Source organism: Berghia stephanieae, chromosome 4, assembly GCF_034508935.2.
Source record: "Berghia stephanieae isolate SIO BIC M18660-M18661 chromosome 4, UCSD_Bste_1.3, whole genome shotgun sequence".
NCBI classification, from domain to species: domain Eukaryota; kingdom Metazoa; phylum Mollusca; class Gastropoda; order Nudibranchia; family Aeolidiidae; genus Berghia; species Berghia stephanieae.
Genome location: NC_088363.1, coordinates 19,316,946 through 19,333,110, shown reverse-complemented (window position 1 = coordinate 19,333,110; position 16,165 = coordinate 19,316,946).

Here is a 16,165-nt window from a genome sequence, read left to right as displayed (position 1 = left end):
TCTGTCTTGTCTTGTAATGGGATTACTTGGTTTTGTTCTGGCCCTGGCCATGGACCTTGGCTAGGAGGTAAACAGTCAAATGTTAAGTATTAGGTTTTCCTTTGCAAATCATCTCTCTGTCATACATTGTTATGTTTATTTGTTTTGAATAAAATATGATGGTTTGTATACATTTGAGTGTATTCCTTTTAGTGGGATCATGCTTATGTCTGGATGAGACTTTTAGGCCATCTCAAACTATGTGCACTGATAGTATGCTCTTGGAATCTATGTCTGTTCCCTATTTAAACCATTCCCCTTTTCTTAATTTTTCTCATGCGCTTTCAATTGCAAATCTATAATGTTTTTACTCTCCCCTTTTCTTCCTTTTAACTGGCGCTGAAATGACCTACATGTGTCACAAACACTGTAAAGCCCTTAAAAACATTAAAAAACAAACGTGTGGCTTACCATAAAAACCTGTAAGAATGGTAAAATCTGAAAATCTTGCTTGAAAATTATTCATGCTGTGTTTTTTTCTCTTTGATATACATGGCAATGTCAATGGGAGTTGGATGGCCATGATTTCAGATACAATGGTTTATAAGGGTTATGTGGATTTGAAAGACATTTTGGATTGGTTTCGAAATTTTGTTCATGATTTATTGGAACACTCATAGACCTATCTTTGATTTGGAAAATTCAACATGGAGTCAAGGATCACTTGGAAGATTAGAACTGGAAAGGGTGACGATTTCTTAAAGCTGTCATCTGCATTTTTTGCCAAATTGGGACCTAAAATTTGCCAAAAAATCCCCCAAAATTTGCCAAAAAGACCAAAATTTGCCGAGGAGAACTAAGCGTTTCAGTAAAAATTAACACGCGATACAGAAAAAATATATATATATAAAAGACAATTTATGACTTGAGAAATGAAATGACTGTGAATAGCGTTGTTACAAAGATTTTAAAGGATCATTATCTGTAGAGAGTAGCTTCCCTTGGTTTGGGCCCAGGCAAAGCTGCAACATTTCTCAAGTTGCGCACTTTTTTTTCGTTATTTTGTTTTCGCTTCTTTTTTTTCCCAAAAATTTGCCACGCGATTTGCCAATTTTCCCAAAATTTGCCATGATTTGCCAATTTTGGGAAATTTGCCAAAATTTGCAAATCGCCTTGATATGTGCGGCCGCAAATTCCCATTTGCGACCGCAAAAAATGCAGATGACAGTTAAAGGGTAATAATTCCTACCACATACTCCTTAGCTATATTAAATGTCCAGCTCTAACTCCATTTTACCTTAAGCAAATCAGAATTAATTTTCATTTGCTTGATGCAATGCGCACAAAGACGGTCATCACAAAAAGAAATTGTTGATATTACACCCTTAATAATGTAAGAAGGAAAATACTTTTAAGAAATAACCTCTAATAATTAATATATTCATGATACGTTTTTCTCTACAATTACCAATATACTATACACATGACAGAATGCTAGGCTAATAAATTTTTGTTATTCTTGTAACTTGAATAAAAACTCATTATACTACTCCCTACTTATATTACCTAAGGTGACTGAAGCCATAGTGTATCTGGTGCAACACTGCACAGTGGTATGGCTTGATTTGACATGGGTATCAGAAATTTGAACGAGTGTGTTTTGGATTTTGGGAAATGGGGTAATTAATATATTGAGTAATGTGTGTAAGGCACATTTCAAAAGCCATTTTTTCTAGGTGGGGTTCCCGACCTCCCGTAGTGGGCAGGGAGGTACTCGCTGTGTCTTCTATCCCCCTGTATCTGTTTTCCAATTGCTTTCTGTCTTTGTCTTGGAATGGGATTACTTAGTTTTGTCCTGACCCTGGCTTGGAGGGAAACAGTCGAATGTATAGTTATTGTTTTGGAAGAGGATATTTTATTCCTTGTAAATCATCTCTCTGTTATGTGCTGTTATTTTTTTTTTTTGAACAAATGATTTGTAAACGTTTGAGTGTTTTCCTGTGAGTGGGGTCTTGTGCTTGTGTCTGGATGAGACTTTCAGGTGATCTCAAACGAAGTTCACTGATAGTATGCTCTTGGAATTTACATCTGTTCCCTATTTGAACCATTTCCCCTATGTCTTACTTTTTCCTCAAGTCCTTTTAATTGTACATCTAGTATGTTTTTACTATCTAAATTTTCTTCATTTTTACTAGCGCTGATATGACCTACATGTGTTGCAAGCACTGTAAAACCCTTAAAAACAAACAATCATACAAGTCTGGCCTCATTCCATGCATGGCATTATAATTATAAGAGACATTTATTGTAATTGATCTTATTGCTAATTAATTTTTTTTTTTAATAGAGCATTTATAAAGCGCAATATCCACTAAACATGCTGAAAAGTGCTTTACAAGGGGTCCCTGACCAACAGCAACACGTAACATATAGAACGAGACATGACGCCTGTTAGGCAGTATTACACTTTTTTCAGACAGAGACAATGCTGTTTATGGTCAGGTATTCATTTTACACCTGAGTACGGTGAGAGAATCTGAGTAAAGAGCCTTTTCCAAGGATTCAATTATACGCCGAGTGAGGCTGGAACCCAAGACCTTCCGATCCGAAAGCGATTGTCATACCACTAGACCACATAGCCGCACAGCAAATTGCTGTGAAAAAGGCAGAGAAGTGAATGAAGATGAAGGTGAAAGTTGAGCCTCATCATATCGTTAGACTGTGTTTAATGATGAAACATTTTAGCTTTCCTTTTTTCACTATAAAGCATTTCCTATGATAGAACCAAGTCAAAATAGTAATTACAGTTGTAAGTGTTAGCGTTCATCTCTGTAAATATCAAAATGTACTTCAATCCTCGTTAGTTGCCAAAATGTTCCGTTTAATTTTCCACGAGATGAAATGAATATTTTAAGCTTTTGATAAAAACCTTTGGTATTTCTCTTTTTATATTGATAGATGGCCTTGCCCATTTGTATTCACCATTCATAAGTAACTCGATATATATACAAGTAAAATATTTTTTTTTGGTATAGTTTTTTTTTTCCATTCATTGTGGTTATGCAACAGGATCTTGCAGAATTACCAGTATTTATTTCTTTTTGACCATTCTAACCATTTCTCAGCCATATTTTGCTATATTGCATTGATAAAACTGTTGACCTATTTTCTTTTAAGTATGATCTAATTTATTTATATTTTTTTTCTTATAAGCACTCTATTTTTTCTCACATGCTTTTTCTTTAACCTTAGGCAAGGTTTTATGGAAATTTGATGCAGTGAGAAGATTGTTTACAATCAGGAATTGTATTTTCACGTACCATTTTTCTTCAATATTTGTGAAATAAAAGGATATTTTTTGGGTGGGGTTCCTGGCTTCCCGTAGTGGGCAGGGTGGCACTTACTGTGTCTTCTATCCCCTTATATCTTATCCAAGAAGCTTTCTGTCTTTGTCTTGGAATGAGATTACTTGGTTTTTTCCTGGCCCTCGTCGGAGTCCTGGCTGAGAGGGAAACAGTCAAATGCATAGTTATTGTTTTGGGAGATGATATTTTTTTCCTTGTAAGTCATCTCTCTGTAGTGTATTATTATATTTGTTATTTTTAATGTATAATGTAAGCATTTGAGTGTATTCCTCTTTGTTGGATTTTGTGCTTGTGTCCGGATGAGACTTATAGGTGATCTCAAACAAAGAACATTGGTAGTATGCTCTTGGAATCTACATCTGATCCCCATTTGTTCCTAGTTCCCCCTTTGTCTTACTTTCTCTTGGTTTCTTTAATTGTAATTCTAGAACTTTTTACTATCCCATTTCTGGGTGGGGATCCTGACCTCCCATAGCGGGCAGGGAGGTACATACTGTGTCTTCTATCCCCTTATATCTGTTTTCCAACATGCTTTGTCTTTGTCTTGGAGTGAGATTGCTTGGTTTTGTCCTAACCTTGGTCGGAGTCCTTGGCTGAGAGGGAAACAGTCGAATGTATAGTTATTGCTTTGGGAGATGATATTTTTTTCCTTGTAAATCATCTCTCTGTTATGTACTGTATTATGTTTTATTTATATGTTATATTTGATTTGTTAACATTTGAGTGTATTCCTCTTAGTCGGGACCTGTGCTTGTGTCTGGATGAGACTTTTAGGTGATCTTAAACTAAGTACTTTGATGGTGTGCTCTTGGAATCTACATCTGTTTCCTATTTGAACAAATTCCCCTTTGTCTTACCTTTTCTTGGGTGCTTTAATTGAATTCTATAACTTTTTACTATCCCATTTCTTCCTTTTTACTGGCGCTGATATGACCTTAATGTGTTGCAAGCGCCGTAAAACTCTCAAGAACAAAAACAAAACTATCCCATTTTCTTCCTTTTTACTGGCGCTGATATGACCTTAATGTGTTGCAAGCGCCGTAAAACCCTTAAAAACAAAAACAAAAACGAGGTTACTTGGTTTTGTCCTGTCCTTGGCTGGGAGGGAAACAGTCAAATGCATAGTTATTGTAAATCATCTCTCTGTTATGTATTATATATTTGGTATGTTGAATGTATAATGTAAGCATCTGAGTGATTCCTCTTTGCTCTATCTAGTGTTGTGTCCGGATGAGACTTAATGGTGATCTTAAACTAAGCACATTGATGGTATGCTCTTGGAATCTACATCTGATCCCTATTTGTTCCCAATCCTCTTTGTCTTACTTTTTCTTGGGTGCTTTAATTGTAATTCTAGAATTTGACCATCCCATTTTCTTCCTTTTTACTGGTGCTGATATAACCATAAAACCCTTAAAAGCAAAACAAAACAAAAGGATATTTTAAGCTGGAGGTTTCTAAATGAGCCAATAAAATTGAGAGTAAAATAAAGGGAGTAAATGTGACTCATGTAAAAGATACAACAGAAAAAACCATTGTTTCGGCCTTTAGCCTTCTTCAGGTTAATGAAGATAATTACGAGAAAGAGAAAAAAAAAGACAAAGTTTATTATATTATATTTACATAAGATTATGTAAATGTAATATAATATACGTTTTCTTTCCCGAAGAAGGCTTAAGGCTAGAACGTTGTTTACTTTGTGTTGTATCTGTTACATGAGTCACATTTATTCCTTTTATTGTTTTAATTTTACTTTTTTGTTGCTTATTTGGATTTTTTGTCTTCACCTTAGCATAAACAAAACTTCTCAGTATGGCAGGGGATTTTTCTGGAAGCGTCCTAGTATTGAATTCCATATGATATAATAGCAGACTTGTAAACAATTTTTTAAAAAAATATATATATATCAAAAAACAAAACCCCCTAAAAATCCTTTAAAACCCTCACCTTCTAATAACAATTTAAATCCTCTAAAATCCTCTATATACCAGTGAATATGTTATGGTCATTTGAATAATACTAATATTTTCCTTTTGACAATGCTCAAACATGACATATTGATACAAGTATCGATTCTGGGTGGGGTTCCTGACCTCCCATAGTGGACAGGGGGGTACATACTGTGTCTTCTATCACCTTATATCTGTTTTCCAACATGCTTTCTGTCTTTGTCTTGGAATGAGATTACTTGATTTTGTCCTGGCCCTGGCCGGAGTCCTAGCTGGAAGGGAAAACAGTCAAATGCATAGTTATTGTTTTGGGAGATGATATTATTTTCCTTGTAAATCACCTCTCTGTTATGTATTATTATATTTGTTATTTTAAATGTATAATGTAAGCATTTGAGTGTATTCCTCTTTGTTGGATTTTGTGCTTGTGCCCGGATGAGACTTATAGGGCGGGTGGTTGGATGGGAGCATCACCCTTGAATCATATACCTATGATGTTCGCATGGGTATACGATCCGATAGTGATGTCGTTTCTTCTTCTCTTTACTAGCCTATCCTGCTTCTTTGGTTTGTGATTGTATTTTTGACAGGGGATATTTTTTTTTCTGTAAATCTTCTGCCTGTTTGTTCTTGGTTATTTATAATTTAGCTTATGATATCTTTAGGTTATGATTTTGATTTACATTTGTACTATTTTTGTTAGATTGCTTGTTTTTTTGTTTCAGCGGTCTCTCATATAACCTCAATTGTGTTGGAAGAGACCTAAAGCAACAAACAAACAAAAAAAAAAAAGACTTATAGGTGATCTCAAACTAAGTACATTGGTATGCTCTTGGTATCTACATCTGATCCCTATTTGTTCCCAGTTCCCCTTTGTCTTACTTTCTCTTGGGTGCTTTGATTGTAATTCTAGAACTTTTTACTATCCCATTTTCTTCCTTTTTACTGGCGCTGATATAACCTAAATGTGTTGCAAGCGCCATAAAACCATTAAAAACAAACAAAAAACAAGTATCGATTCTGAATTTAAATTAATCTTGACCAGCTTAAAATATGGATTTTGTTCTTTAACAACTTGTTTTCAACTGAATTTGATCTAATGATGCTGTATTCGATTTACATTTTTGAAATGTCAACACAGTGTCATACTTGTATGCCAGTGTAAACGTTAAAAAAAGGAATTAAACCTGAATATGTCATCTGTAAGAAGAAAACTGACGTCTTTTTTATTTTTCTTATCTGAATTATTTTTCATTAAATTTAAAGCCTCTGGCAGTCACTTAACAGTAACTGATTTACCCGGAGCATTGATTTCAAGCGTTGGGTTATTCATGTTATCTTAAGTCACATAGTTGGGATGTAGTATGAACATCATGGTAGGGGTCATTAAAAAGGGAGGCCAAACCGCCCTCTTTTATATCCCTTTACACATATTGTTGAGAGCATCATACTTAAAAGCAAATATGTATGTTAATTAGGGGGGGGGGGGGGGATTAAAAAAAAAAAGATTGTGCTTTTGATATTTTTTAAGTCACTTGGGAACTGGTGAGCCTCCTTACCCCTTCTCCTCTTTATCTTGACCTTTCTTTACTGTACTGGACATATATTTTGCCAAGGTCACTGTAAGAGTAAGAGAGATAGTTAGATGCGATGTTTTTAAACTCTTAAGCTATCTGATCATTACTAGTATTATTACTGTAATAAAATGATATGTAAACAACGTTTACTACCCTATGATATTTTTATTTCTGAAGAAGAGTTTTGGCCTGAAACTGAAACGTTCCTTGTTGCTTATTTTATATTATACTAAATCTATCATCTTCAATTTTGTTCAGTATTTTCCACTTTGGGTCGAGCCATAATGGCTGACATCATTTATATTTGGAATGTTATAATATGTGAATTTTATATCATATTTAATTAAATTTGATATGGGTGTTACTGCCAAATAACCAGGTTCTGGGTAATGTATTATCAAAGAAAATAAACTTTAACTTTCTTTGAAAACTTTTTTTTGCCCAAAATTATTATGTTATATTTACACTTATTGATTATTAATTCATTGTCAATGAGCTACATTTCAGCCAGAGGTGGTGACATTGGTCTACAATGAATAAAACAAAACAACAAATATTCTTATCATCTCAAAACTTGAGAAAGTTGCCTCGGCCACAAGAGTAGTTCATTGACATTTTTCTACTGTTCTACATTTTCCCTTTTGAAAGACTCCTTTCTATAATATGAAAATAATTGGAGTGGACACGTTAAAGGCAGTTTGAAATGGAAAATGTTGAATTAAAAGAGATAAACCCTCACCCTTTCACAATTTATTTGTTGACAATAAATTAAGTTATTTAGAATAATAACCCCCCCCCCCCCCCCCCCAAAAAAAAAAAAAAAAAGAGAGAAAAGAATTGAATGAAATGTACAAATCTGGGCGGGGTTCCTGATTTCTCATGGTAGGCGGGCAGGGAGGTACTTGCTGTGTCTTCTATCCCGCGCTTTCTGTTTTCCAATTTCTTTCTGTCTTTATCTTGGAATGAGATCACTTAGTTTGTCCTGATCTTGGCTGGGAGGGAAACAGTCGAATGTAAACTTTTAGTTTTGAGAGATGATTTTTTTTCCTCTTAAATAATCTCTCTGTTATGCTCTGTATTTTATTTTGTTTACATGTCATATATGATTTGTAAACGTTTGAGTGTATTCCTCTTACTGGGGGACTGTGCTTGTGTCTGGATGAGACTTGTAGGTGATCTCAAACTATGTACTTTGATAGTACGCTCTTGGAATCTGCATCTGTTTCCTATTGGAACTAATTCCCCTTAGTCTTACCTTTTCTTGGGTGCTCTAATTGTAATTATAGAACGTTTACTATCGCATTTTCTTTCCTTTTTTACTGGCGCTGATATAACCTTAATGTAATGCAAGAGCCGTAAAATCCTTAAAAATAAACAAACAAACAACTGCACAAATGATCATTTGAATTTTAAAAACTTTAATGGCTTCATAATTTTCCATGTATTTAAACATAAAATTTGCCACCCTAAAATCCCATGATGGGCAGGAGATCACGATATGTCTTCTATCCCCTTCTATCTGTTTTCCGGGTTGCTTTCAGTCTTTGTCTTGGAATGGGATTACTTGGCTGTGAAGGAAACTGTCAAATGTTAAGTTATTGTTTTGGGGGTTGGTATATTTTTCATTGTAAATCATCTCTCTGATTTGTATTGTTATATATGTTGTTATGAACGTTTGATGTATGGGTGTGTTTCTCTTAGTGCTACCATGTGCTTGAGTCTGGATGAGACTTTTAGGTGATCTCAAACTAAGTACAATGACAATATGCTCTTGGAATCTGCATTTGTTTCCTATTTGTACCATTCCCCTTTGTCATACTTCTTGGCTGCTTTAATTGCAAATCTATAATCTATTAACTATACCATTTTCTTCCTTTTTACTGGTGCTGATATGACCTAAATGTGTCTCGAGCGTCGTAAAACTCTTAAAAAACAAACAAACCATCCTATAATGATATATACATGGTATATAATGTCTTATGTATAAAAATGCAAAATACCTACTATCTTTATAATGACATAAATTTAAATGGACTTTATTGGATGCTGGATGGGTTATTTTTAACCAGTCTTTTGTATACGTTTTAATTGTTTGTTTTGTTTGATATTTTGCTTTTATATGTATATATATATATATATATATATATATATATATATATAAATAATGTGTGTGTGTGTGTTTGTGTATGTATGATGTGTTTTTTTTTTCATTTGTCCTCTTTAACCTCCATACCTATGTTATCCTTTAACCTTGTGTCATCAAAAAGCCACTTAATTCGATTTTTAACAAATAAATTTTTATTCTTCCCTTGTGGACCTGGTTGATCGCCTCTAGTGTCTGTTATCTCCCTTCATTTTTATCTTGAAAATTCCAGTGTGTTCGTCGACTTCCCCGTATTGTATGTATTCATTTGCAACCATTTGAGTATACCCTTATTAGCAGGAATCCTATTCATGTTCGGGTGGGACCCTGCAGTGGTCGCATACTATCCATGTGGATAGGTTGCTCTTTGGATAGACCTCTGGCATCTGTTGTGTTGTTGCGAGCGCCTTAAAAACCTTAAAAACAAGAGGCTTACGTCAAGAAAGTCAATCCCCTTTTTCTTTAATTTTTCTACGGCTTCTTGCAATTGCAGAACGCTTTTGGGATGGGGTTCCTGGCCTCCCATAGTGGGCAGAGAGATACTTACAATGTCTTCTATGCCCTTATAACTGTTTTTCAACTTGCTTTTGTCTTTGTCTTGGAATGAAATTACTTGGTTTTGTCCTGGCCCTGGCTGGATGCCCTTGCTGAGATTGTCAAAAGTTTTGTGAGATGATATTTTTTTCCGTATAAATCATCTCTCTGTTATGCACTGTATTATGTTTTGTTTACATCTTTGTAAACGTTTGAGTATATTCCACTTGGTAGGGGCCTGTGCTTGTGTCTGGATGAGACTTTTAGGTGATCTCAAACTCGAAGTGGCGCACACATTCACGGCAAGCGGCCTTGGAGACTGCGCAGCCATTTTCATTCATTCATTCAAACTAAGTACTTTGAAAGTGTGTTCTTGGAATCATCTATTTCCTATTTGAACCAATTCCCCTTTGTCTTATATTTTCTTGGGTGCTTTAATTGTAATTCTAGAACTTTTTACTATCTCATTTTCTTCCTTTTTACTGGCGCTGATATGACCTGAATATGTTGCAAGTGCCATAAAATCTTAAAAGCAAAAACAGCAGAAAGGTTTATATACGATGTAGGCTCTCTGCTCACATTCTCTCCCACGGTGGACAGAGAGGTCACTCTTGCTGTGTCTTCTATCCCCGTATATTTCCCTGTACTTTCCCATTTTCTTCCTTTTCGATGGCGCTGAAATTACGTAGATAAATTTATCGCAAGGGCCGTAAAACCCTTAAAAAACGTAAACAAACGCAAACTGAACTCAGGTGTTAAGTGAATATATTGCCACTAACCGTTTTGTATCCATGTACGGAGCTTTGAGCACATTTTCTTTGCTGTTTGATGGCTAGATCTTTTATCTTCTTTTTTTTTTACTGTCGCCGAAATGACCTAAAAACCCTCAAAACAAGTAAATCACATGTAGAACCTGGTCAAAATTGACAACAGTCAACAAAACCACGATCTTGTCGTCTGCCATGAAAATAAATTCAGCTTCCTTTTAAAGCACACTCACTGGGTGGGGATCCTGACCTCCCATAGTGGGCAGGGAGGTACATGCTGTGTCTTCTATCCCCCCAACCCGTTTTCAAAATTGTTTCCTGTCATTGTCTTGGAATAAGATTACTTGGTCTTGTCCTGGCCCTGGTCGGGAGTTCCTTGGCTGGGAGGAAAACAGTCGAATGTATAGTTATAGTTTTGGAAGATGATATTTTTTTTCCTTGTAAATCATCTCTCTGTTATGCATTGTATTATGTTAAGTTTACATATTATATTATATGATTTGTGAACATTTGAGTGTATTCCTCTTAGTTGGGACCTGTGCTTGTGTCTGGATGAGACTTTTAGGTGATCTCAAACTATGTACTTTGACGGTGTGCTCTTGGAATTTACATCTGTTCCCTATTTGAACCAATTCCCCTTTGTCTCACCTTTTCTTTTGTGCTTTAATTGTAATTCTATAACTTTTTACTATCCCATTTTCTTTCTTTTTACTGGCGCTGATATGACCTTAATGTGTTGCAAGTGCCGTAAAACCCTTAAAAACAAAAAACAAAAAAAAAGCACACTCAGTGCAGATATGACCAAATCTAAATCTTACTTTGAAAGGTGGGATCTAACGATGAACATTAGAAAAACGTTACGACTGTTTTCCACCAAATCGACGCGGAGCGTTCTCAAACTCTGAACGGTTGTCGAGGATCAGTTCCTCTCATATGACTGAATCCAAGTGCTGGGTGGTTTCTTCTGATATCTCATGGTGGGCAGAAAGGTCACTAGCTGTGTGGGGTTCCTGACCTCCCATAGTGGGCAGGGGGGTACATACTGTGTCTTCTATCCCCTTATATCTGTTTTCCAACATGCTTTCTGTCTTTGTACTGGAATGAGATTACTTGCTTTTATCCTGGCCCTGGCCGGAGTCCTAGCTGGGAGGGAAACAGTCAAATGCATAGTTATTGTTTTGGGAGATGATTTTTTCCTTGTAAATCATCTCTCTGTTATGTATTATTATATTTGTTATTTTGAATGTATAATGTAAGCATTTGAGTGTGTTCCTCTTTGTTGGATTTTGTGCTTGTGTCCGGATGAGACTTATAGGTGATCTCAAATTAAGTACATTGGTGGTATGCTCTTGGAATCTACATCTAATCCCTATTTGTTCCCAGTTCCCCTATGTCTTACTTTTTATTGGGTACTTTAATTGTAATTCTAGTACTTTTTACTATCCCATTTTCTTCCTTTTTTACTGGCGCTAATATAACCTAAATGGGTTGGAAGCGCCGTAAAACCCTTAAAAACAAAACAAAACAAAAAAAAAACAAAGGTCACTATATTTGTCCTCCATTCCCCATTTCCGCGTTCTCTTAACATATTGTTATCTGCATTGAGATTTTTCCCTGATCCTGGTGGGGATCCTCAGCTTGGAGGGAGACAAATAAATCTATTGTACTTTTTTTTGAGAGGTGATACTTTTTTCTTATAAATCAACTTTTGTTTTGTACATTTGTAGTTATTAGTTTTGAATATGTAAACTTTTGAATGTATCCTTCATCACTAGTGGGATCATTTGCTTGTGTCTGGATGAGACTTTTATTAGGTAATGTCAAAATGGGCAAATTGGTGGATATGAACCAGCCCCTTTGTCTTGATTTTTCTTTGGTGCTTTAAAATGTTGATCTTCAACTTTTCCTTTATCATCTTCCTAAATGACCTAATGTGCCACAGGCACCGTAAAACTCCTAAAAAACATACACGCAACAAGCATTCAAAGTACGTGGTGGTTATGCTAGACCGCAACCATTGCCTATCGGGTCCATATCGTGGGAGTTGCCCGGAAGAAAAACCAACTTGGTGCGGCATCTATTGACTCCACTGATGAGCCTTGGATATCTTTCTTTATGTCTCATCCACCCTTGCCCAACGATATGTATGAAGTTGTCCTTTCCGTGTGGTTTTCTGCTTTTGCTATTTGGTTCAATCTAGACTGTGATTTGGAACATTCGTCCAAAGGAGAGCAGTCTGATGCATTTTAAGGGAGAGGGGAGTATAGATTATATCTTTTTAACCATTTATTCTCATTCTTTATGTAATTATGTTAATATAATTATTAGATATTATATAGCACAAATTTTATAACTACCTATTCGAGTTGTGGTAGGAGCTTTTTGTCTGGCCCGGGTGAGTCTTAGACTCAGACTATGCACAATGCTAGTATATTCTTGGAATCCACATCTGTTCCCTATTTCGTTTGTGGTTTTAATTGTGAATCTATAACTTTTGTATTATCCCAGTATCATCCTTTTTATTGGCGCTGAAATGACCTTAATGTGTGGCAAGCCCCGTAAAAAAAAACCAAAAAAAAAAAACAAACAAAAACATTAGATCTACTACACTCGAGCAGGGTTTTCTCGAACTCCTCGGGGACATGCAAAATAGTTTGAGGAAATCGTGTACAAAGAGTAATACGGACCAATTTGGGACATTCGAATGAGTTCGAGGAAACCGTGTGTTCAAGGAAACCGTACTCAAGTGAATGTTTCTTCCAGCCCCGTTATTTTTTTTTTTTTTAAAGCACATTTTGAGTGTTTATTTTGACTGTCCTATTACATTCATTTAACTGGCGCCAAGGTAACATTTAATATGTATTAAAGCGCTATAATATCCCTCGAGTCATAGTAACTATTTAGTGCAGGTACTGATAAGAGAATAACTCGAATTCGCTCGTGTTGGATTGAAAGGGTGATTGAGTCTCAGACGTCATCATTACATGAAATGAATGAAAACATCTGATATTCTGTTTACATAATTTAGAATATTTACACGACAAACGGTATTACATCGAGCTGTTTGATAGACCCATTTGCATAACAAGACGAGATCATACATTATTCACATCTATAGGCATAGTTTTATTATATTATACATATCTGTAATCCGATGTATCTCAGTTATAAACACTGCCGATATAATAATAGTATAATCATTATAAGAAATGGTGGAGACATCTGTCGCAATGACCCCTCCCACCTCCCAACCCCCGAGCACTACAAATTCCCATATTATTAGCGTTACTACTCGATATTACACTCCACAACCCACAACCACACGGCGTTTCTTTTCGATGTTTACGACTCGCGTCTCCTTCATTATCATTATTATTATCATCATCATCATCATTATCATCATCATCATCATCATCATTATTATTATTATTATTAGTATTATTATTGCAATACTGAAACTACTCACTTCAAAGAAATGCCAATGGTGTTGTCTCGGTGGGGTCTTTTGATCTCCCATGGTGGGTAGGAGGTCACTCACTGTGTCTTCTATCCCCCGATATCTGTTTTCTAGGTTGCTTTTTGTCTTTATTTTGGAATGAGATCTTTTGGTTTTGTCCCGACCCGTGGCTGAGAAGGGAACAGTCAAATATGTAGTATTCGTTTTGGGAGATGATATTATTTTCCTTGTTAAGTCTTAATCATCTCTCTGACTGATATGCATTAGACGTCTATGTTTTTTTGTTGTTTTTTGTTTTGTTTTTGTTTTTGTTTGTTTTAATATATTAATGATTTGTAAACAGTTGAGTGTATTCCTCTTAGTGGAATTCTGTGCTTATTTTCGATGAGACTTTTGTGATTTTAAACTAAATGTCTACTGATAGTATACTTTTGGAATATGCGTCTGTCCTCTATTTGAACAGTTCCCCTTTGTCTACTTTTACTTATGTGCTTTTAATTGTAAATCTATAATTTTTGGACTATCCCATAATCATCCTTTTTACTTTCGCTGAAATGGCCTCAATGTGTCGCAAGCACCACAAAGAATTAACAACAAACATAAACAGAACTTATATATTGGCAGTTATTCTTTTTCATCACGTTAACGGATTTGTAAAAGAAAAAGAAAAAAAAAATCTAAAAACAAATTATGAAGAGCACATTCTTTAAAGGCTCATTGTCACGGCCACAAGAATCAACCGGATTCTCATCTTACGAACCCATGTACGGTCGTGCACCGAGAGACCCAATCGTCTAGTTGCAGATCTTTGCAAAGGAGAGACACGTGAAGGAAATGAAATGATGTTCGCATACAACTACGTAAACAACCTACAAGATAGGATTGAGTCCACATGCAAACTAGCAGACCGTTTGTGAATAAGCAGAAAAATACAAACGTTACTCAGATAGAAAAAGCAAAGCTATAAAATTAAGCATAGGTGATCAGGTATTAGTGCTTTTGCCCGTTGACACTAAGAAACTTCTGTTAACATGGAAAGGGCCGTACAAGGTAACCACAGTTAAATCAGGAGTTAACTTTGAGATTAAAATGGGTGATGAAACAAAAACGTTACATATCAACATGCTCAAACAATATGTTGAACGCAATCCCGCGTCGGTTTTCAATAATATACAAGGCGAAAACGCGAGAGTGGGTCTAATCATTCAGTCCGAAGAAAATGAAGGCGAACTTCACAGGTCACGCAATTGGTTCCCAAAGCCAAAAATCAAAAAAACCTTAATCCCGATACAGAAAAACAATCAAAAATCAAACAGTTGCAAACCCCCAAAACTAAAAAGGACATTAGAAAAGTGCCAAACTTTTCAGATATTGCAACGCCTTAAAAAAATCTCACAAAGAAATCAATGCTAAACAAAATGAATGTGAAGAAAGTTTCAACAAACTCAAATCAGCTCTATGTTCTGAACCAATATTAAAGTTGCCAGATTTAAGTAAACAGTTCTATGTTAGAACATATGTATCTTGCAACGGAATTGCGGGTGTTTTATTACAAGAACAAAGCGGTGCACTAATGCCGTGCCAGTAACAAGCAGAAAGCCTCTAGACAATGAAACAAGATATTCAGTGATAGAACGCGAATGCTTGGGAATAATTTTCAGTCTGAAATCATTCAGCAGATATCTCTTAACACGTGTTCTTGAAACGGACCACAAACCACTCACATACATTAAACACAACAAAATGAAAAACAGTAGAGTTTTAAGGTGGAGTTTATTTCTGCAAAATTACTCATTTTCTCTCATATTCCTGCTTGCGAAAACATCCATGCAGATTTACTGTCGCGATTGGTGTAATGCGTAATTTTGTAGTGTGTAGATAAAGGTCATCCAGTCAAACAACTGGGACTGATTTTATCTTTATTTTTTCTCCCCATTAACCTATTAAAGCACACTTTTGCGTTCGCCAGATTGATATGTGCTGCAGTTGCGTGGAGGTGGATTGGTATCGGTCAGAGTGATATTGACCATTTCAAACTTTAGTCCTGTTTCCTACCTTCATTGATTATATGATCGAGCGATTTGCGTCCATATTTTAATGACATTTCGTGTCTTTCAGTCAAATCAAATATCATGATATTTATTGTTACATACTTATTACCATATGAAATATATTATGTATATCCTTAAGTATTAAGGATTTATTTTTAAAATGTTTCAATAATTGCATATATCATAATTAATGCATTATATTTACATTTGTTCTAAATCCTTTTTTCATTGGAGTATTATTAAATATTTAAGTGAAAAATAACTTTTTTAATATCTAAGGGTATAAAACCCGCTTATATTAAGAGGTACGTGTCTCGTCTATCTTATTCATTTCATAAGGAAA